This window comes from Globicephala melas, chromosome 7 (genome assembly GCF_963455315.2).
Source record: "Globicephala melas chromosome 7, mGloMel1.2, whole genome shotgun sequence".
Classification (NCBI taxonomy): domain Eukaryota; kingdom Metazoa; phylum Chordata; class Mammalia; order Artiodactyla; family Delphinidae; genus Globicephala; species Globicephala melas.
In genome coordinates this window covers 90093647-90118777 of record NC_083320.1, presented here as the reverse complement: position 1 = coordinate 90118777, position 25131 = coordinate 90093647, and positions in this window count along the sequence as shown.

The following is a 25131-nucleotide window of genomic DNA, read 5'->3' as shown; positions in this document are numbered from 1 at the left end:
AATCTCCTTGATGATTTTGAATGGTAGTAAGGTTTAAAAATGTCTCTGAAATATTGTAAATTGAAGGTGTGGAGACAAAATTGAGAATGAAGGAGTTGAATTCTGTTTGTAGGTCAAACTTGTGTTCTTGCTTAGAGGGACAGGAGTAATTGTCAGGCCAGGTGAGGGTGAAGGAGGTTTGAGACAGTGGCTGGCTTTGACATAAAATTATACTGCCTCCCTTTAACCTGTCTGTCACATGTATCCGTCTTTCCTTTTCCGTTTCCTCCTGGGCATCCTGGGCTTCAGTTGGCCTGATAACTCTCCTTGCTCTTAGCAGTCTGATAACCTCCATTTCCAGATGAATGATGGGTCTTCTGTTAGAGACAAATGGACATTCAAGTGGGCGTTCAACGGGGGCACCTTGCTCAGGGTTTTGAAATTCATTCTTGCCTTGATGATTCTTTGTGCTAAGCCAGGAGAGCAGGGTTGGAAAGAGGCTACAGAATGGGAAATTTTTTCTTTTTCTGTTTTCTCCACCTCATTTGTCAGTCAGTGACATTGCACTTTCGGCTTTCAATTCTGCTTTCATTTATTTCCATTATCCTTCTTTTCTGTGCCATTTCTCTTCCTTCAGCTGTTCCCTCACCCTCACTTTCTACTTGATCTAGATCTAGTCATACTCAAGGGTATACATGGTAGAGGCAATTGCGAAAAGGGGTAAAAAAAAGAGATTGCTCTAACAGAAGTTCACAGATTTGCTCAATGGTTTTCATTTTCCTACCAGTGAAAAGCATACTTGTAGGAGGTGACCAACTATGGTAACTGTAGGCTTAGGCAAAGGAACCCTGTCACTGCCAAACCACAGCCTTCAAGGAAGGAGCCAGGGGTACATACCTTTGCCCTCCTTCTCTTTCCTCACCTTCTGATCTCTTCCAGGGCCTTGGCTGAATTCAACCAGAAGCCACAAGCATGGGGGGAGCCTGGCATATATTGTCCATTGAGGTCAGTCTTTTCTGCCACAGAGCAAGTTGCAGAAGGGTAGAGAATTAATAAAGGGGAGAAAACAGGAAATATGCAGCCCAGGGGATGAGAAGAGAAAAAGACAGTTACAGGCATTTGACGTTCTAGCTGGGGCCCAGATAGCCTCATGCAAGCAGATCTATCATTGTTTCCTTTCTTTGGGATTCCTCTAAGATCATCGTTTATTAGCTTTATGGCTATGAATGCATTTTTCAGTTAAACATAGGTTTGTGCCAAATTACTCTCTTTTTCTAATTTTTGTCCACATTCTCCTCTCTCTTCTCCATTTGTCTCTTTTTCAGATTCTTCAGACTCAACGCATGCCCAGTCTCTTCCACTACAGAGCTTTATTTTGGCTTGTTTCCTGTAGTAGTCATTTCTTTTACTGTTGTTTTGACACATTACTATATTTTTCTGGTACTTAAAAAAATTAATGCATTTATTTTTTTGTCCAGCTGTAGACCATATCTTTGTGTTCCCTGTGCTCTTAAAATTTAAAGATTTTAATAAACGCAGATTAGTGTTTCTGATGCCATTCTGTTAACCTGGGAACTGTAAACAAAGAAAAATCAACAGCAACCACATGCTCAAAAATAAGACTTAGAAAATTTCCTAGAAATTAAAACAATATTGCCGGCCTTATATACTCTTGCTGTCAGGTTCTTTAGCACCAGAGTTTTTGACTCTTACCTAGTGCTGCCAGGCAGAATCTTGGTCCTGCTCTGTTGTAGCTGTGTGACCCAGACAACGGATTCTGAGTTACTTCAATTAAAATTAGAATAATAATATCAACCTCATAAAATGTTTTATTTCAAGCATTGAATGTGATACACTAAGTAAAGCATACTCATCAATGATTGTTTTTGCACACACTCAAAAATGTTTCTGAATAGTCTAAATAAAGCAGGGTCCTACTTCTTTGTCAGAATCATAGTCAAAATGAAATTCAAATCGTATTCCAGAAACCATAAAGAATAATATACTTCTTTACTATAAGCTTTTTTTTAATGGACTGGTCTAAAGTTATATTTTTCTGTATTCATTTTTAGAAATGCTGAAAGTCTCACAGATTTTTTTTTTTTTACAGTAAAGACAATTCTGAAAATCTCTCTCTCCCTATCCCTTTGATCTACATGTTCTGCTGTTCTCTCATTAACAGGCCAGCCTCTTTGGTTACTGCCTACTTCCCATTTCCCTTCTCCTTTCTAAGGCCACATCACTCTTTCTCCTGTCTGGGCGTTAGGTTGTTCCACGTGAATTTCACTCCTATGAAAGGGGTCAAAGGTATAATTCAGTCAAGGGGAATGTTAGTGAAACCATTATTTCCAGTATCAGAGAGAGCACCTGAGTCCACAGAGCTCCCTTGCTATCTCTTCAGCCTAGAAATGTCAGTACTGCATTTCTTAAAGTGTATTTAGTGCAAGAAAAGTATCACAAAATATGATCTTTAAAAACAGAAAACAGGCTTCTAAAGTCAAATTTGAGAATTTTCTATCTTAGAGATTCACCATGTATATTAGTAGAGTAAAGACTCCAAGAAATTTACAGTAAAAAAAGTGAAAGGATTATCATTAAAAAAATTTTTGCACCTATTTTTTCCCAAACTGAATTAACCATAGAATAAGTTTGTTCCTTAGTTATATCTTACAAGGCGTATTTTGGGGAGCTCTGATCTAGGTCATATTGTGTAAACTATGGGGAAAGTATTTTCTTGGCAGTTGATATAACTAAGTTTTTTCTTAGGAAATGGCCTTTTAGTTGAAATGTCTGCATAATAAAGGACGGATAAAGAAGGGCAGTGGGGGTAGAAAGATCTGATGATTGGATGAAAGAAGAGTCAATTTAAAACAATGAAGACTGAGATTTTCAGTGAAATTAGGCCTTTGCGGGAGACAGAACTTTCTAATGATTATTTCACCATGTGGTATGCATTGTAATATTCTCCTTCCTCCCACCCCCAATTTTTAATTTGAATCTATAATATTCAATAATGCTTTGTGAAGCGTATTTGATTTTGGGAACTGGGACCGTATGCTGGGTCCTGCTCCATGGCTAATACACGGTGAAACCAGAGGCTGCTAAAGGAATAACAGACATATAAACTTCTATGGAACCGGAAAGGGATCTTATTAGTGAAAGTCTTGATAATGTGTAAAACGGGAGCATTCTGATTTGCCAATAGAGAAAGAAGAAAGAAACCTTCAGATACGGGGAGTGTGCAGCATTGACAGGGAGGAATTTTGAAGGCAACATTCAATATGGGGCTAAACGTCCTACCTGGGATTGAATTGTCAGGTTGTATCTTGATTATGACCTTAATTCCCACGGACTAATGGTAACACATCTCCATAGTAAAACCCGTCCACAGACTGGAGATTAGAAAGCCATCTTCTAAAATCAAAACAAAAGAAACAAAACAAAAATCCCACCTGTTATGGTGTAAACAAACTGAGTTTTACTGACTCACCGCAGCAAGAGTGAAGATCACACAGTTCTGAGATGGCACCTTGTTATGTGAAGTGAATGTACGGCTTATATAGCTTATGGGTTGGGCTCAGAAGCTCTTAGTGCTGGGTATTAGTTGATTGGTTTCTTAAAGTGAGGGTTGGTCAAGGTAAGGTTCTCAGCAAAAAAAACAAATGTTATTCATTTCTTTTTCTAAAATCTTATCCAAAATACTCCTTACTTGTATTTGCCTGATAGAGTGATTGTTCTGGTTCTTGTGACTAAAAACCGGTGGTACTAAAACATCTATTTCAAGGATTTTTGTTCCTCTAGCACTTAATTTCAGACTCTTCCCCCACCTAAAGTAAGTGTCTGTCTAGGTAAAAGAAACCTGTATTCAGTGGCGTGATGGTAAACGTTTAACAACAGACTCTGTGAAAAAACAAACAAACAAAAAGCTCTGATTTTTAGTATTTGCCATTTTGGGGGCATAAATACACCCTTCTACCATGGTCAGTTTCAAACTACCAACGTTGGGAAGAATTGCATGGTAGCACACCAGTATATAGTATTTACACTATACAGACACAATAGATGTTATTTATCTTGAGTATAGATAATAGTAAGGTATTTAGGAAGTTTGAATTTTGAGTATTCATTTTGCTTTTATAAATTACTCAATTATGAGTTTATGTCATTTGCTTTTATTTACTTTTAATAATGGCTGTATTTAAGAACAGGCTAACAGTATTCCTGAAAGCTTAAAGGTTGGCTCCCATAAATTGGTATAAGCTGCCACTAGCGTACTACTGTGTACATTCATAGAAGATGATTTGAGTATTACTAACATAAAAAAAAAAAGACTTGAGGTTTTTCTGCTTCAAATTATCTTCCAGGTTCTCTCCTGAGCTAGAATTAATAATGTTTTTGGTTCCTGGCCTTAAAGCCCTGGATGTCTGTGATGGAATGTAAATGTGTTGTCCTGGTCAAGTAACTGATAGTTACTGAATATGCTTCCAGGTGAATGGAATACACAGGTGGTTGATGGGATGGAGAAGATGAGAGAATATGTGTGGTAGATGCCCTGATGCTAGGCATAGACTGACAGAGAACCAGAATTAGGGAGATCTGGCATGCAGGATGGAGAAAAGGCATACCCAAAACTCTGACTGTTTTTGGGGGGAGGGCAACACCATGTGGCATGAGGGTCTTAGTTCCCCTACCAGGGATTGAACTCACGCCCCCTGCAGTGGAGGCATGGAATCTTACCCACTGGACCGCCAGGGAAGTCTCCCAAAACTCTGACTTATAAAATGGTTTGCTGCAAACATTGGAGACCCTTTTTATTCCTGAACTCTGACTTGAACTAATCATGCTTAGAATAAAACAAAGAAACAGATAAAACTCTTCTTCACGTACTTCCAAAAAATCAAATCAACATTAATTCTGCATAGTCACTTTTGTTCACAAATCACGTGACAGAACCAGATTATGGCTATAAAAATTAACACAGAAATAAATTTGCCCAATAGAAACCAATGCTTTTCGAGAGGCAAAACAGGAGAGATCCATACGGATTTCCAGACTAAGTTCCCATATATTTTTTTCCTTGGCTCCCTTTTGAGATTTCCAGTGTCAGAAGCCAAACTTTATGCAGAACAAAAAGTTATACCGTTACAGAGTTTCCTTAAATACACCACAGTATGTTTAAAAGGGAGCTTGCAAGGTCTGATTTTTGCTGTAGTATCTTCAACTGTAAAAGCCAGATATAACAATGTTAACTAACTCTTTCAATTATAATAAGTACAATAAATGAAAGCATGGTTGGTATCGACATCACCTAGTTATCAGTCTCTCTCCCCGTAGAGCTTAAGCTCTGTGGGAGCAGAAACTCTTTGTCTTGTTTAAAATGGTGTTTCCTCAGTGCCCGGTGCAGTGACACCAAAGGTTCTGTGTAGAACATAGAAGTTGTTTGAGAATATTGGATGAATGAATATGTGTATGCTTCCTTTGACGTAATGTAATTGGGTTAACTTTATCTGGATTAAGTTTTTAGCACCCGTGTGACTATTGACAAGATAGGTAACATCTCTGTGTCTAAGTTAACAGTCCTATAAAATGAGAATAACTATAGTACCACCTTATATGGTTGTGTTGAGGTTTAAGTGACGTGACGTCCTCAGTATAGTGTCTGACTTAGGACAAAGTCGTAATTGATGTTAGCTATTATTGTTCTTCCTTTTTTATTCTTTTGCCACACCGCGCAGCATGTGGGATCTTAATTCCCCAACCAGGGATCAAACCCGTGCCCCCTGAAGTGGAAGCATGGAGTCTTAACCACTGGACCGCCAGGGAAGTCCTGTTCTTCCTTTTGATGAAGAGAAATTGATTATATTCCTTGTATACTATAGGTGATATCATAATAAGTGCATCATCTCCAAGATATTTTATTGTGTTAATACACACCTCTCTTAGGAAGTAAGCCCCAAATCCTGATGTTAACAAAAATGATAGGAAAAAAATCATCAAGTTTTCTAAAATTTTACCAGCGTGAACTTAGAGAATTACTGAGATTATGTTAAAAATTGTCTTTCATATCTTCAAAAAGCTCAGCATATAGTATAATTATATGGATGCTTGATAAATGTGAAATGAAAACATTTTATATTAACCATCTATGAGAAATAAATTCACAGGTTAGTACCTATGAAATGTTAAGCTTGGCTTGTTAACTCAAATATGGTGCTGTTAAAATAAGGGGAAAAATTGGATTTCTTCATGATCATTTCACCAGTTCTTATTTAAATATAATTTTAAAATTCAGACCATCACCACCTTAGTGTTTGACATAATACATTTGGTTGACTTTTATCTATAGAAATAATAATGGCTGAAAATGTCACCACCATTATACGACAAATGGTATGTTCTTGTGATACGCCTACCCTTCAACAGTCTGTATGCTAAGTAGAACAGCAAATTACTGGATTTAGGTAATCTTCTTTCAGTAGCTTGGTATTTGTATGTTTTTAATTGTCAAAGCAATTATAGAGCCTTCTGCTGGAGCAGCCTCTGTCACGTAGTGAACAAATACAAAAGATTGTCATTATTTCTCTTTAAATTTTTGGAAGACATTTGTCTTGTTGGGAGACAGGATCTTTGCTGTGTTGTTGAGATCCAAATTTAGAACCAAAATATTTTCAAACATTTTCATGCAGACTTTAGAGTCTTTCCTTGATTGAAAAGAATTTTGTCTTTCAGAATGTTGAGGTTAATATTATTTGGCTGAAATTATAAATGGGACTGGATTGTAAAGTGAGGAAAGGATTGTGGAGAGAGTGGAGAAGCCACAATTAATATAGCAGCGTGGAGAGAGCCACATCTGTGGATTGTCATAGAGGAGGTTGGTGTGAATTTAGTGTGTGTCAGTGCAATCTGTTGGTCACATTCTCCAAGGTTTCATGTATACGCTCTCTGATCTCTCACAGTTCATGTCTTTTAACAGGTTTTGAAAACGGCAGGGATGCGAATTTGGTACATTATAGCATGGGTGACTATCACTGTATATAGATGTTTTTCTGTTTATAGATCCCCTACCGTTTTTTCAGCTTTAAATGACAGGAAATGTCATCTTGTAATTTCTATTGAACTTTAGGCACAGTGTGCTTTGCTCCTCTCAAGTCTGCTGTAATGTGATGCTTCTTTGCCAGTGTTCCCTGCAGGTCAGGCATCAAGGCGTCATCTTAGCACTGTCTTCATGAAAAGGCAATAAGTATGAAATAGTCTCTGAAGTTATAAGCAGAGTCTTGCAAAATGATGATTAAGGCTCTAATTGATGGTACCCTTGATACAATGTTCAGTATTCTCTGAAAAAATGTTAGCCAGCGCTCGAAGTGAATGACAGAAGAAATACAGACACCACTATTGAATGGGCCACAATTTGTCTCAGTGGCAACATTTCTGGTACATTTAGTCTAATGTACAAGAGGGCAACAACCCATCAATGTTGTCAATTTCAGGACCCAGGAAAGTCTGATCTTTCTTTCTACTGGTAGAAAGCCTCATTTCCCAACCCTAACTCTTTGATAAAGAAGAGTTGGTCAGTACCTAGTTTTCTTTTGTTTTACCTAAGTTTAGTAAAAGAGTTGGAAATTTGAGAATATATCACAGTTCAAACGTGCTTGTATACTTCTCTTGCCCCATCTGGGTTTTGTTTATATATTGAATTTGTGCTTTTTTTCATAGTACAGTTGTGAGTATTTATGAGATGTCATATGAACAGGACCTGGCTGAGTGGCATATGTTCGTGGTCAGGGTAACACCTATGGCATCCAGCTGTGGTGCTTCTATTCTGTATGTGTTGGAAATATCTCCTGAAAGCTTGAACCACCCACTCATCTATTTCTAGCTGTCATCACTGGGCTCAGATTCCTTTTCTACTGTAAGCTCCAGATAAATAGCATTGCTTTCTTTGATGTAGGTAGAGAAATGCGTGGAAAAAATAAATTAGGTGTTTGTAAGGAATAACCAGTGTACTCAAGCCAAACAGTTGATTAGTTAGCATAAATATGGGTAGACATTTTTCTCTTAACTGAGGCATTTTGTATGGCTTTGGAAAAAATACTTAACATTCTGATTTTCAATTTCCTTGTATATTAAATAAGATCACTGAATAAAGTAATCTCTAAGAAACCTTCCAGCTTTGAAAATACGATTCCATAAAGAGAGAAAGAATGCATCTCAGACTATATGAAAGTAGCAATGTATCCCTGAATATCAATATAATAGAGGTTTTATTAAAGTGTTCTTTATATGAGTCAAATACAGGCCACTAAACAAATTAATATGGAAGCTGAGGATCAGAGTTTAGTGACTTGCTAAAGGCAGAGGTATTTTCTAAAGAAAATGAGTCTACCAGAAACTACAGAGATAGGACAATGAGTGAATAAGTTATATCAGTCATGTCTCTGTATGTTGCAGATAAGAGGAAAAAATTCAATGTGGCTTAAATAAAAGAAATTCATCAGTTCACATAACTGAAAAGTTCATAAGTTGGTTTGGAGGCAAAACTTTAAGACAAAAACTAGTTTGAGGCAAAACTTGATCTTACAGCTCTAAAGATTTCAGAAATGATCTGGTTTCTCTGCGTCTCTTCTTGGTCTTGCATGGCCCTGGCAGCTCCAGACATCCTGTTTGATGTTAACACAATGAATTTTTAATTTTAAATTTCCTATTTCATACCAAAAGAGCCAGGGAGGGAATGGTAGCATTGTGGAAGTGAATGACCCCAGAATTCCTTGATAAATGTCTCTTCATATTTGATTTGCTTTGTTTCTTTATGTGTTGCTCTATGAATTAACCACTGCAATCAGGGAAATGATACTCCATAGTTTTAATCCAATCAGGGCTCTTCCCTGGGGCCGGAGGTGTGGGATAAAATGACGTGGACTCAGGATCTGGGAGAGATGATTGTCTAATGGAAATTTAGGAAAACTTTTCAATAAAGAGGGAGAAATAGGTACAGGAGAGCCCAAAACAGACAAACACTAAGAAAGTCAGTTTTTTCGTGAATATTTCTCATCAAAACATCGAATGAGTATGTACTACGTAATGAGCACTGCTGGCAACGAGGAGCTTAGGCTGCAGACGAGGCAGGCAACAAAACCTGCCATGAGATGCAATGTGATAAGTGTGCAATGTGCTCTGCCCGGAGAATCACAAGCGTCTCACGTGCTGGGTGCTGAGGTGCCCAGGAGCTGGGCTAACTATCTTGTACTTAAATCTTAAACAGGTTCAATCACCTTCAAGATCACACTAATAACATTAGTGCAGTCATGCAGTCATACTACACAGCCTTTGCTGGTTGCCTGTCTTAAGCCAAAATAAATTTATTGCAAGGAGACCAGGTAGCTCATATTCAAGAAAGAGATGAACAACCAGGATTTTACAAGGATAGATAGCAACTAAACCAGCTTTCAAGATCCCAGTAGCCGGGATTCATGAAAAGACTTTTTATAACTACTGTCGGAATGATAATAGGCAGCTCTAACACTAGAAGGTGACGAGAGCTCTGAGGAGGGTAAGTGAACATCAGAAAATATTTCTTTGAGGGGGTGAGCTTTGAATTGAGTCTTGAAACAGATACACTGATGGAGAAGGGGTAAGACCAGTCCATGAGTAAGGAAGAATAAAGGCATGGGAGACCAAGCTATGGTTGGGAGCCTTCAAACAGTTTTATGTAGTTAAATTTTTGGGTGCACGTGGGAAACTGACAGGTATTTACCTAGCAACGTGAGCAGGTGCCTGATTCTAAAGTGCCTTTTATGTAACAGCAAGGGGTTTGAACTTCATCTTTCAAATAAAGTGACCCGTTGAAAGATTTGGTGGGGGGGGTGTATGTTTCAATTTACATGATTGGTATTATGACGATAATTCATTGGAGAAGAGACAGAAACAAAAGATAGGTAGAAAATAAATTGTTATCAATGGATAAACAAGTGAATGTAAAGAAAATGGAGAATCCTTAATAATGCTCATCTTTCTTTCTTGAGAGAGTGTCTGCTGATACTATCCCACCCGCCCTCCATCAAAAAAAATGGAATATGGAAGCAAAGGAAGATCAGGTTTGAATAGGAAAGGAAGTTTTGTTTATATCCTTCGGATGTCTTCAAGTGACGATATCTAGTTAGAAGTTGAGATATGAATTAGAGAAAACTTTACCGAGTCAACAGCCTATATGTAAAGTGACAAAAGCAGAAGGCTAAGGATGGAATATTAAGGAATATCAACATTTAAGATTTGGTGCGAGGAAGAAAATATAGCAAGACAAATGGGAGGAAAATCAGAATAGTGTTATCTCGATCAAGATTGTCAAGAAAAATAGTCTCAAATGCCACCAAGATTTTTCAAAAATGTCAGAAAACTAACTGTTGAATTTGGTCAATACATAGAATATTAGCCATGTTACGGGAGAAGTTTTGTTGCTTGGTGATAGCAGAAGTCAGGTGCCGCAGGCTGAGGAGCGGAGGAGAGGAAATGAACACATTGAGTGTTGGCTGGTCTTTCCCAAAGCTTGTCAAGGAAAGAGAGGAGGAAGAGGGTGGTAGAACAAAGGGGGAGATGAAGATTTTTTTAATGGTGAGTATTTGAAAATAATTATGTACTGTGTTTTTCAAAAATGAGATGGGGAACCTGCTAATAGAAGGAGAAGAAGAAGATAATCGGTGAAGAGAAGGGCAAGAGATGGAGAGCAGGTTTGGGAGCCGGTGGCAGGATTAGAGTTGAACAGAGGGGTCCTATTTCAACCCACAGGCCAGTGACACTTGGCTCTGACATGATCACAGACTTGAGTTTCTAAGGAAGACATTTTTGAGCACTTAAACAGAATTGTGAAAACTCATAATAGAGGCTTTTATGGGTTATAATAGCCATCGTTGGAAAGATATGAATGTCATATCAGCCAGAGTGGAACATTTTATAACTTCATTTAAGTCTTGTTTCTGAAGTAGTGTATTGGCATAAAGGGAATTTTCACTCTTAATGTTTCTAATATACCAAAGAACAGGCTGGCCTCATTCTCTCCAGATGCTGTTTTCTTGCTTATCTAATTAAATCCAGATGCATGGTGCAGCTTGAAAAAAAATAGGTGTGATAATTATATAGGTATCAATTGTAAAGAAAATTATTTAGGTCCGTGTCTAACATTCACCAAAAGAAATACCATTTACATATTTATTTTGTTCTTCTGCTGCACCTGTGTTTTCGAAAGTGTGCAGCTGTATAAGAAAAAAAAGAAGAAATAAAAAAAAATTTGTAATTTCATTGAATTAGAAATGTATGTGTTAAGGAAACAGTTCACCTGCAGTGTGGTTGGACGACCGTGGCTTTGTTTCAGAGAGCTCCTGAGCCCTGGCTTGTTTCCCCTCCTGAACGCTGATATTTAGAAATAAGTTTGAATGTCTTGTTTTGTTGTTGTAATGAAAGGAGGTGTAATAGAGAATTAAATGAAACCATGAGAGTTCTTGTCTCATATTTAAGTCTGAGCAATTTAATTTCTGTATGGCTGCCTTCTAATGACAATGACTTTTTTTTTTATTTGCGGTACGTGGGCCTCTCACTGTTGTGGCCTCTCCCGCTGCGGAGCACAGGCTCCAGACGCGCAGGCTCAGTGGTCATGGCTCACGAGCCCAGCCGCTCTGAGGCACGTGGGATTCTCCTGGACCGGGACATGAACCCGTGTCCCCTGCATCGGCAGGCGGACTCTCAACCACTGCGCCACCAGGGAAGCCCTAATGACAATGATTTTTAATTATTCTCTTCCTTACTAAAATGCCCTTTGGTTACTTCTGTGTGAAAATTTATGTGCTCTTCTTTTTCTTAGTATTGTCATTGTCCATATTTGCAGAGGCTTACAAAGTGGTCCTTTTATTTATTTATTTTTTATATTTTTTGGCCATGCTGCACGGCTTGCAGGATCTTAGTTCCCTGACCAAAGATTGAACCCAGGGCCTAGGCAGTGAAAGCACGGAGTCCTAACCACTGGACCGCCAGGGAATTCCCAAAGTGGTTCTTTTTTAGGCTACACATCTCGGTTACCTTCATGCCTGATTTTATAGCTGTCTTTGAGGACTTTCTCTCCTAAAACATTAACTTAAGCTTTTCCATCCAAATGCTCTAGATGACAAGCCACATTATTTCTGATCTTCCTGGTGTCACAGTAAGTTACAATTTGCATAGCACTTGGCAGTTTATAAATATTTTCAATATATGTTATCTTACTTTGTCCCTCAAATGAGACTTTGGTATAGGAAGGTGATAATCCTAATTTTGTGGAAATTATTGGAAATGGTACTGGAATGAAAGACAAGAGCTCTGGGTTATATTCTAAGGTGTGCTGCTAACTTTGAGTTGTTTTAACAGTAAAATGAAGTATTGTGTTGAAGTAAATCATTATTTAATTTATTACAGTTGTATAACCATGGTTTAATAATAAAATTGTGTGTAACCACTAGACATCAGTCATTGGAATCATCTGAGAGAATCTAGAAGAGAAGGCTGATTGTGGAGTATATCTTTCTAGCTTCCCCATCACTCTCCATGAGCCCTTGGATACTCTTAGATGTTCCACTGGGTTCCTTTCTCCTCTAATTCTATTTAATCAAACTAATAAAGCCTTAGAAGCAGAAATAGCAAAAGTGACTTTTGGGTCAGGTACAGCCTGCAGGTGTGTTTTGACATTCACAACATTTTTGCAAGTGTTGAATTAGTTGCTAAAATTAACATATCAGATGATTTCACAAAAAAGCTGGATTTTTCAGCTACACTAGAAATATCACCAATTTCAATTTACTTTCACATTTTTTTTTATATAGAATTAATCAGTAAAAACAGTTAAAGAAAAAAAGAAAGGAAAGAAAAGAAAATTTGACATACTGGACCATGGCAACCATTAGCTGGGGCTGAGTAGAACATATTCTTTTTTAGATATGATACGGAGTTTCCAGTTGGCTGTGACCCTGGTGTCTTGGTCCCTGTAGTCTTTTTAGTTTTAAGCCCCTGGCTTAGTGTTAGGCAACTTGCAGGAGGATTCCTACCTTTGCTAAAATTAACCTGGAGCTTCTGTTTTCCAGTTTTCTTAAGTGACTCAGTATTGTCTGTAATTTGACACCAGAAGTTATGCTCATTTGATCCTGTCACATGAAAAGTCTGTGCAACTAGAAAGTCTGTTCATGTCTTAATTCTTCTTTTATTTTTTAATGTTAAAATATTAATTTGGAAAATAAGATAACTTCCTGGGTCTCTCCAACACTGGAGCTTTCTAGCAGGACCTCCAAGACAGAACTGCTACCAGTGTATCTTTAGTTTATCATTTTCTCATGTCAATCAACTAATGAAGATAGAGATCCCTGGGTTTCTTGGGTCTCAAAGAACTCTCTGTCACATTTGGATGCACAATTCAGAACAATGGTGTATTTTTTGTTTGGCAGCATAATTTTAAATATGGTCAACATCATACTCTTTAATAGGAAGTCTCTTAAGGATATAGTTGTGGTGTGTGTACTCGTGATTCCATATATTCCTGGGGACCTTCCCTTGTGTATGATAGGACAGAAACTTTCAACCTGCTTCAATAGGCAATTTTATTTTGCTCTCTGCTGCTTATGGAGTATTTGAAAATACGCTTTCCTTACTCTTGAGGAAAGAAAGCCTTTGTTTTCTTTTGTTGGAGGGGGAGGACTGCTACTGATTCAGGCTTTTGGTTTTATAATCCACCAGGATTTATTGTGTTAGGAAAAGAAGGAAATACAGCGTTATAAAGACTTTATGTGATGGCATGATGGTCAATGAAATGATGGGAAAGCAAGGAAGATTCTGGTGTGTGTGTGTGTGTGTGTGTGTGTGTGTGTGTGTGTGTATGTGATGTGTGTATGTGTGTATGAGAGATGTATGTGTATACATGTTAGTGTGTATAAGCAAGCCTTATGGTGACCAACCATCCCAGTTTGTCTGAAACTGGGTTACCTGGTATATGGGACATCCTGTGCTGGAACCAGAAAAATCCAAGACCAACTGGCACAAGTTGATTTCCCTAACTCACTTATGACCATGAGTCTTCCTTTTACACAGCAAGATTCACCCCTTAGAAAATTCCTTCTCATGTTGCCGTGGTCTGGTGGAAGTGAATAAAAGCTCCCAACACATTCTCACTAGAAAATTACGTGTCGCATTTATGTAATGAAGGAGAAAAACAAAGACTCCTGGTAACTGGAGTTCCATTTCTTCTTTCTGGTGGATTTGTGACCAGGAGACTTGTAATTCCTGATTCCAGGCAGTTCTCAAACTCTTTTGATCTTGGAATCCATCTCTTTCGAATGATTATAGAAGCTTGCTCTATTTGGTGCCCAAATAACAATTTATTCCAGAGTATTTATTGAAGAAAGGAGAGGGGATGTGGTCCAGAAAGGTGAATCTAGTGATGGAGCTATTTTAAGTGCCCAACAGGTTGCGTGTAGCTGAGTGCTCACCCCTGATTCATCAGAGTTCACAAGAGCAACCGTAGTTCATCATTTCCACCTAGGGCCTGTGCCAATCAGTTCTAATTCTACTAATTACTAGTCAATTCTCCAGCACTGAGGTGGTGCAAGGACAATTGTTCATTCCATGTCTACACCTCACTATTAATGTCCAGGAAGGTGTGCCTGAATATTTCTGTCATTAGACTTTCCTCTGTCTCTAATTAATTTGAGGAGGGCTCCTCACTCAATGCACACACATACCCACACACACACAAAAATGTAGAGGCTAAACACTTAGTGGGGTGGTAAAGAGACTTCCCCTGCTCTTTATCTGGGGTTAGAAAAACTGAGTTTACAGCTTCAGAGCTGCAATGTGATTGTTAAAGACCCTTTTATATTATTCTTTTGTAATACAAGTATTCACACACTCTCAATTCTGTCCTAAAGTATTCATTCTAGACTTTCTACTAGCCATAATATTCTCTTAGGATTCAAAGAATAGAGTAGTGTTTTCAAGCTTTATAAACTTGAAAAGCAGGGAGACCAGTTTTTATTATGCAGTAAATGGAATTGGTGTCTATTTGATTGAAATGTAGATAGTACATACTTGAAAAATGATTAAGAGAATTTCTAAACGTCCCTGCTTCCTGGGAATCATGATATCCTTTATGGCTCACCCTTAGAAACAGTCCACAGCCAACACCTGTTGTTATTGCTTTTGCCTTGTTTTTCTTCTTTCTTAGCCTTAAAGTATTAATAATGCTTTAAAGTATATATATTATACTTTTTATCATAAAGTATTAATAATCACTCTGAAGAATGACTTTTCAAATATGGTGACTAAGAGCATTGCATCATTGCAGGTATGGCGAGGCAGTGCAGTATAGTGGTTGGGAGCCTTGATTCTAGAGCTAGACTCCTGCGTTTACATGCCACATCACCATCTGGCAGATGGGCAAATGACGTAAGCCTCAGTGCTTCAATTGTAAAATGGTGATAACAAAATACCTACATCGCAAGGTTATATGAGCTAAATGAGGTGATATGCGTAAATCACTTGAAACAGTGCCTGCTGATATATATGTCATTTGAAATTGTGTATTCAGGAGTGACAGAGACCCATGGAACCCCGTGTCCTCTACATTCATTAGTTGATTGACATGAAAAAATGATAAAGATACACTGGCAGCAGTTTTGGTATCTTGGAGGTCCAGTGTGGAGGGACATGGGAAATAATTTTGTCTTATCTTTTCTATTTTATCTTACTCAGTAAATTCTATATTCATTGCCTATTCTTACTTTTATACAAAAACACGTGATTTTTGCCTTATCCTTCTGGATCTGTTCCCAGAGATCTTGGATTTTTCTATGCTTTATTTTTACTGTAACTTCCTTTGCTGTGAATATGTGTGCATGTGAGAAAATGTCTTCTCTATTTTAAAAACAATGTCTTTTTAAAACTTCTTTTTCATTTTCTTTTTTAAAAGAATTTTAAAAGAATAATCTAAATTAAATCAGTTTGTACTTAGTAGTAGGGACATAGTTCCCTTCAATGGGAAAAATTCCTGCTTGCAAAGAGATAACATAAAGTAATGAAACTGTTCAAGACTAAAGAATCTTGATGTGTCATATCAGCAAATAGATTTACACCTGCCTACTCTGAGTAAACGATACTTTCACATTTAGATAATGAGTGTCCTTTCCTGAAACACAAGTAATCATTACATAGATTGAAACACTTCTGTGAAGAAATAAGTATGTCCTTTTAACTGGAAATGAATCCATAACACAGGACAGAAAAAGAAAGTATGCTTTTCCTAATAGATACAGTCTAGAGCTACTGAGGTGAGTTTGAAGAGAAAGAAAACAATTTCTTTTAGAATTTTCACCATTATAATCATTCAGAAAACTTAAAAAAAATGCCTAATCATGTGTGATACTGTGCTATATGGACTAAAAATAAAGTCTTAAACAACTTTTTAAGTACTTGTCATTTGGGATCTTTTAATTGGGCTTTGAGACACTGTAGACAAACACATTTAAAAGCCTATTGTTAGGTAAAACAGATAGCTAGTGGGAAGCAGCCTCGTAGCACAGGGAGATCAGCTCTGTGCTTTGTGACCACCTAGAGAGGTGGGATAGGGAGGGTGGGAGGGAGGGAGACACAAGAGGGAGGGGATATGGGGATATATGTATATGTATAACTGATTCACTTTGTTATAAAGCAGAAACTAACACACCATTGTAAAGCAATTATGCTCTAATAAATATGTTAAAAAAATTTTTTTAAATCCCATAATAAATACTGTTTAAGAAGAATGAAGAGGGTACATAAAATACCTGGCGCTCTAGATATCTGAGCCATAACAACTTAGAGACACAATTCAATAAACCTTGTGTGGATAAAAAAAAAACAACAAAAAAAACCCTATTGTTAAATGTACCATAACCACTATATGTGTTCATAATTTACTGATTCATTCATTCATTATATTCTTGATCGTGTCCTTTGCAACAGGCACTGTGCTATGCCCTCAAAGTTCAGCATTGTGAAATAAACTATTGGTTATCTACCCAGATGGATTTTTTCCTGTTTTTTTCACTAACCAAAAACTGAATGTGTTTAGGGTAATGTGCTTAGATCAAAGCAAAAGAAAACTTGATCTTTTAGGGTTTTTAGCAACTACAGTTGGCCGTGTGATATAGTAGTGGTCAATAGGATGGAAGTGAATGTCTGCAGGAAGGGTCTTTCCGCTTAAAGGTTTAGATTCAGCTGGCCCATGCTTTTGTCATTTGTCCTTTCCCCATTTTCCTGCCTAGAACTGGCATGCAGTGCCTGGGGCTGTAGCAGCCATATTGTGATCATAAAGGTAAAAGGCAAAGATAGCACAACAGAGAGATGAAAAGAAGCTTGGGTTCTTCATTACTTCCTTGAGTATCTGGACTATGTCTGGACTACTTACTTCCAGATTTTTTGTTGTCTGAAAAAAAAGCTTTTCTTGCTTAAGCTTCTCTTGCTTAAGTGTCTCTTATATGCAGCCAAATACAATCCAGGCTGATACGGTGAATAAAACATGCATGGTGGGCTTCCCTGGTGGCGCAGTGGTTGAGAGTCCGCCTGCCGATGCAGGGGACACGGGTTCGTGCCCCGGACCGGGAGGATCCCACGTGCCGCGGAGCGGCTGGGCCCGTGAGCCGTGGCCGCTGAGCCTGCGTGTCCGGAGCCTGTGCTCCACAACGGGAGAGGCCACAACAGTGAGAAGCCCGCATACCACAAAACAACAACAACAACAAAAAAAACCATGCATGGTGTTTGACCTCAAGAAGCTGGCAGTTTTGCAGAAATTAAAAATAGGTTTTGTTTCTCAAGTCAATTTCAGTTAATTATTGGAGCCTACCTTACAATGCACTTTGCTGTGTTGAAAATGATTCTGAAGCTGCCTGTAAGTTTATTGGCAAAGAGCACAGTGTAGAGTGATGGGAGGAGTGATTAATATACTATCCTTGGTAGAGGATACAAGTGTCTATGTAAGTGAATCCTGATTACAGTTTTGCAAAGGATCACGGTATGAAACTCATACACTAAGTGAAGAATTTTTTTTTTTTTTTTTTTTGGCAGTACGCGGGCCTCTACTGTTGTGGCCTCTCCCGTTGCGGAGCACCGGCTCCGGACATGCAGGCTCAGCGGCCATGGCTCACAGGCCCAGCCGCTCCACGGCATGTGGGATCTTCCCGGACCGGGGCATGAACCCGTGTCCCCTGCATCGGCAGGTGGACTCTTAACCACTGCGCCACCAGGGAAGCCCCACTAAGTGAAGAATTTGAAAGCACAAAGGAAATAGAGACCTGGAGTAAGCTCAGTGGTCTGTGTGTATTTGTGTCTGAATTATGTTTGGTTGATTCTAAGCCTTTAAAAAGTATTAACCAGTTTCTCTCCTGTTAATAGCATGGAAGGACACCAATTTAAAATAACAAGTTATGAACTAAATAGGGGCTAGGGAAGGGAGATGGGAGAGGGACATGACATTGTTTCTGTTCTTAAAACATTATCTGATTAAAGAAATAAATATGTAATATGAATTAAAAATACTTAATATGCTTTATAGTATATAGAATATGAAATCTGGAGTTCATTAATTCTGTTATGTAGGAAAATAAAGTTAGTTTACAGAGAGAAAGTAAAATAAGGAAGGTCTCCTGGACAAGATAGGTCTTGAGTAGATGAATTAGATGAATAGAAAAAAATGGAGGGAATATTTTTGAAGTTGAGAATGTTTTATACAGTAGCCATGGCAATATCAAAAGCAAGCCATATATCTACAATAAATATATCAACCCTACTGGAGCAGAGATACCAGAAATCAGGGTTGCCAGATTCACAGAGCAAGATACAGGAAATATATTTGGGTGGGGCACAGGCATACCTGGGGATTTCCAAAGGTTGTGTGAAAGGGTTTGAATTTTATAAATAGACAATAAAGAGATAATTTCTCTTCCTTTCTTGTTGCATTTTAAAAGAAAGAATAGTTTCTTCGGAATTTGCCTGTTTATATCCTTCTGGCTTGGTCAAAGTGAGGCACAGAATTACAGAAGAATGAAATAATACATACCTGAAGTTTGCAGTTTAATTGGAAGTTTGAGCATTTTAGTGCAAAAGTTTGCATTCATATTTATCTCTCCACTCATCCTCAAATACAAAAATAAACATGACAAAACAATTTCTTTCTCTTTCCCTCCATCCCTTTCTTTCTATTTCACTCTTCCGGCTTCCTTTTTTATTTTTAAGCAAAAAGTTTCTTGTACATCAAATGGCTCTTTGAAAACAACATGCACTGAAGTGAAAGCAGGTCAGCCCTAAAGGAAAAGGCACACTTATTAGAGAACACACAACTGTGAATAAAGAGAGGGAAGCCTTTCCTTCTATGAAGAAAAAGTTTCCTAAAAGGGCAAGGGATTCTTTTGAACCCAGTGACAAGACTATCTCTTAAATCCCCAAAAGGTCATATAATAATTGAGATTCAGTGGGTTTTTTCTTTCTTTCCGTTTTTTTTTTTTTTTTTTTTTTAACAGCAACTTCTACTAAGTGAACCAGTAAAAGTTAAGCACTTAAATTATCTGAGCTGAGCATAGACCTAAACATCCCTAAGGCAGAAAATAACTTTTGCTTGGACTCTCCAAACTTTCATATCCCTGGTGACTATGAACACATGCCCCAAAGTCACTGCAGCTTAAATACAAAACACATGAGAAATTAGGTGCAGTTTCAAACTTCGGTTTCCACATTTCTAGAGCTGTTACTTTGGAACAACTTTGGAATTTTTTGATACCAAATTCCCCAAAGCCTAAAAATTCTAGCCCCACCCCCATTGCTGACTTTAACTCTTCTTTCTGGGATCCGTTTCTTGCCACCAGCACCTGCTCTTTTGCTTTGAGGACTTTAGTTATACTTTTTCCTTTACCTGGGTTGAGATTTTTACTTGGTAAAATAACTAACTTCTTTCAATACCTAGCTCAAGTGCTGTGACCCTTATTGAAGCTTCCTGGTATTATCTGGTTCTATGTTCCTTGAAGAAAAGATCTTATATCTTATTTAGTTTTTTGTTCTTTAAAGCTTTTATCACACGGTTTTGAACACAGCACTTTTCTTACTAAAATTCATTAAGTGTGACTGCACCATACTCACAGTTTATCAAATTCTACCTCCATCCTTGACAAACATATTTAATGAGCACCTATTATTTTGAGTGAAAGATAAATGTGTGTATGCATACACAAATATGCACATATATAATCATTTCATCCACTTAATTGTTTTCTACACATTTCAAGACAAACGATAAGGAAAGGAAATGTGTTGGGCTAGGCAGGATTCCAGAAAATATTTAGAAACCTGTAAATTGCTGCAAAATACAAAAATACAGCTGCAAAATGCTGTAAAATGCTGCTTATTGGCATTATATTTTGAACCTTAAGGGCATAAAGGAAAATGAGTTATAAAGAATAGACCAGCAGATACAGAAAGAGAGATAAATAATATTTGGTCTATATTATGACCCATTAGTAGAAATCTACCTACTTATAACGGTTTGGGCTCCCTATGAATCACTAGAGGAGATATATATGTGTGTGTGTGTGTGTGTGTGTGTGTGTAAATATATATGTGTATGTATATATATATATGTATGTATATATATTGCATATTTATATATATATAACATAGGACTGTATGTATACACACATGTATTTCTTATGCTTATATGACCCCTCTTTATGTAAGACATATAAACAAGAAGCGGTTTGCAAGTAATATGCAATTCAACAGAGAAACAGAAAGTTCCCATCTTTCATAAATAATGTCTTTTTGAAAATGAGTTTGAAAGCAAATGTGAATCAGCATCATACAACTAGAGAAGATGACATTGACAGTGGTTTAATTGTTTCTGGATATGTAACAATCAAACTTTTTTCTCCTGTAGTGTTTGTCTCCTAAAGGTAAAGAACTTTGATTTATGACGGCTGTCCTGGAAAAGGCAGATATTGATAGAAAATTATTGGCACTAGAGAAGGGTCATGGAGTTAGAGAAAATTAAACTATAAAATGTAAAAAGTGCTATATAATGAGGAAAGATGCTTGGTTTTTTGTGGTATAATTCACATAACATAAAATTTACCAGTTTAACTATTTGAGCGTAAATTTACTTGCATTTACCACATTCACAATGTTGTGAAACCATCGCCGTTATCTAGTTCTAGAAGGAAATCTTGCAGTGTCTCCCATTTCTCCCTTCTCTCCAGACCCTTGTAACCACTAATCTTTTTTTCCTCTATGAATTTGCTTGTTATAGAGATTTCACATGAATGGAATCATACAATATGTGAACTTTTGTGTCTGGCTTCTTTCAATTAGCAATATTCATTCATATGATACGTGTATCAGTACTTCATTCATTTTTATGGCTGAAAATATAGCATTGAATGTATAGATCACAGTTTGCTTATCCATTCAGTAGTTGATGGACATTTAAGTTGTTTCCGTCTTTGGCTGTTATAAATAGTTCTGCTGTGAGCATTCATATACAAGTTTTTGTTGAACACCTATTTTCATTTCTTTAGTATATCTATATATCTGCTGGGTATATGGTAATACTTGCTGCTATACTGAGGGACTGCAAAACATTTTTTCTCAAGTTGTAAAATTAGGTTATTGATTTGAGATCTTTTTTATTAATGTAGGCATTTTATCTGTACATTTTCTCTGAGCAGTGCCTTCACTACATTTCATAAGCTTTGGTATGTTGTGTTTTTGTTTTAATCATTGTTTTCCCAGTAATACGAATTTATTATTATTTTTATGAATTTATTTAAAATAATGTACAAAAGAAGAAGTGGAGTTACCAACAAAAAATACAATAATATGGCTTTGATATTTACATATGTGTTTACCTATACCAGGGATCTTCAAGCTGCTGTCTAGTGCCCTTTAATTTCAGCCTGAAAGACTGCCTTTAGCGTTTGTTCTAGGGAGGTCCAGTATTATAAAACTCCTTCAGCTTTTGTTTAGGTGAGCATGTCTTAATTTATCCTTTATTTTTAAAGGAGAGTTTAACTGTATATAGAATTCTTGGTTAACAAGTTCTTTTCTTCAAACATGTCTTTCCACTTCCTTGTGGCCACCCTGATTTCAAATGAAAAATCTCTTATTACACATGATGAGTTGCTTCTCTCAACTTTCAACCTCCTCCCTTTGTCTTTGTTTTCTAACAGTTTGATTACAATGTGTCTAGCTGTGAGTCTCTGAGTTTATCTTTCTTGAATTTTATTGAGCTTCTTGGATTTGTAGACTCATGCATTTCATCAGTTTTGAAACAGTTTTGGTCATTATTTCTTCACATATTTTTTCTGTCCTTTTCTCTCTCTCTTCTTCTGGGATTCCCATAATGGCTATGCTGGTGTTCTTGATGATGTCTCACAGTTCCCTTAGGCTTAGATAGCTTTTCTTTAATCTTTTTGTTTCTATTTCTCACAATTGATCATTTCGGTTGTCCTATCTTCAGATTCACTTTTTCTTTCTTCTGCCTGCTCAGAACTGATGTTGATCCCCTCTACTAAAATTTTCATTCCAATTAGTGTGCTTTTCAGCTCCAAAATTTCTGCTTTGTTCTTTTTTATATTTTCTACCTGTTTGTTGATATTTCCATTTTGATCCTATGTTATTTTCCTGGTTTTCTTTAGTTTTTGTCCATGTTTTTCTTAAACTCTGAGTGTACTTAAGATAGTTGTTTTAAAGTCTTTTCTAGTAAGGCCAAAATCTGGGCTTCCTCAAGGGTAGTTTCTGTCAACTTATTTTGTTCCTTTGAATGGGCCATACTTTCCTGTTTCTTTGTGTACATTGTGATTATTTTTTCTTGTTGAAAACTAGGCATTTTAGTATTATAATGTGGCTACTTTGGAAATAAAATTCACTCCTTCCTCAGGTTTTCCTGTTTTTTTATTTTAATTTTGAAAGGCAATGATAGTCCTTTTATTTAGTGACTTTTCCAAACTATTTTTGCAAAGACTGTATTCCTTATGTGTGGTCAATGAAGTCTCTGTTCCTTTAGCTCATGATTAGCCAATATTTGACAGATATGGTCAAAAACTCTCTTGAATGTCAGGAGCATTTTAAGTTGCTTTTTTCTTGATTCAGTGTTCACTTGGTTGCTATAAACCTTTGACTATTTTCCAGAGTCTGACAAAGTTAGTTGTGATAGTTTCTACTTGTTTTTCAATGTTTCTGTGAGGATTGAGAGCATAGAGCTGTCTACTCCAGCACTTTGTTGACCTTCTTCATTTTGGATGAATTATTTTGTTGAATATTAAGTTGTTTTATGATTTTTTTCTTTCAGCATTTTAAATACGTCATCCCACTGCTTCTAACCTCCATCTTTTCTGATAAGAAATCAGCTTTTCATCTTATTGAAGATCCTTTGTATATGATGAATCACTTCTCTCTTGCTTCTTTCAAGATTCTCTAACTTTAACTTTTGACAGTTTGGTTATAATATGTCTAGGTGTGGATCTGTTTGTGTTTATTTTGCTTTGAATTCATTGACCTTCTTGAATTTGCAGATTCACATCTTCAAATTTGGGGTTTTACCATTATTTCTTCAACTAGTCTTTCTGAACTTTTTTCTCTTTCCTTTCTTCTCTTCCCATGCTCCTATTATGTGTATGTTGGTACACTCAATAGTATCCTAGAGTTTTTCGTGGGCTCTGATCAGTTTTCATTATTCAATCTTCTTTTTGCTCCTCCAGCTTGATAATTTAAATTGACCTGTTTTTAGTTCATTGATTCTTTCTTCTGTGTGCTCTGAGCTGTTACTGAACTCCTCTAGCAAATTTTTCATTTCAGTTATTATACTTTTTGCTCCAGAATTTCTATTTGGTTTCTTCATATACTTTCTATCTCTTCTTATATTCTCGATTTGGTGAAACATTGCTCTCCTTTGTTCCTTCAGTTCTTTGTGCATGATTTCCTTTACCTCTTTGAGCATACTTAAGAGAGTTGATTTAAAAGTCTTTTTCTAGCATATGTAATGTTTAGGCTCCCTTCAGGAGAGTATCTGTTAATTAATTTGTGTGTGTGTATGTGTGTGCAAGGGCTATACTTTTCTTGCATGCCTTATTATTTCTTTAAAAAACTGATTGTTTTGAATATTTTAACATGATAACTCTAGAACTCAGTTTCTCCCCTCTCCCTAGAGCTTGTTGTTGCTACTAGTTGTGGGTTGTAGTTTGATTGTATAGTGACTTTTCTAAAGTATTTTTGTAAAGACTGCTTTCTTTATCATTCATAGCCACTTAATTTATTTTCTGTTAACTTAGTAGTTAGCTAGTAATTCTACAGGGATTTCCTTAAATGCCTGTGGCCAAAACAACAACAACTACTACAACAAAATAACCTCTCCTGGTCTTTGCAGATTAACCCTGTGTTGGAGCACTCCTTCAGTGCTTATCCAGTTTGTTTACCACTTTGCTTTAGCTTTCACTTTCTGCTGACATGGAGCCTAAATGTCAGCCAGAGGTGAAAGCTTATGGTCTTCTCAGGTCTTTACTGAGCGTGTGTCTGGTCCTGGGCATGTGTGTGGCTTTCTAGATTCTCCAGTATGTGCAATATCTTTTAAAAGATTTTAGTCCCACTGTATTCCCTTTCTCAGACTTTTCCTTCCCATGTTTTTTGGTCTGTTTACTGCTTGTTATGGCTTTTATCCCTTGCTCTAAGGAATGTGGCTAGTATATGTGCCTTTCAGTGCTTTCAATAAACAGCTCCTGGGAGTATCCTTCATTCTTGAGCAAGCTCTGAGTTAATGTAAGACAAAGGAGAATTTCTGAGCTGATCCCTCAAGTCAAAATATACAACCAAAATTCTTTGAGGACAAGGTCTGTATTTCTCCCTCTAACATCAGCAAGTGGTACCAGAAATGTGGGTTACCACTTTATCTCCACCACCCAGCTGGGGGTGGTGGTGAGGGATGGTAAGAAGGTAATTTAAATACCGCAATACTTTCTTACATACTTTCAAAAGCTTCTTCCTTCATTCAGCACTCCCTTGATTCTTTTTAAATTTTCTTATTAGGTTCCAGGATTTTCTCAAACTTGATTCTGTTTTTACCAGCTTAATCATTGCTTT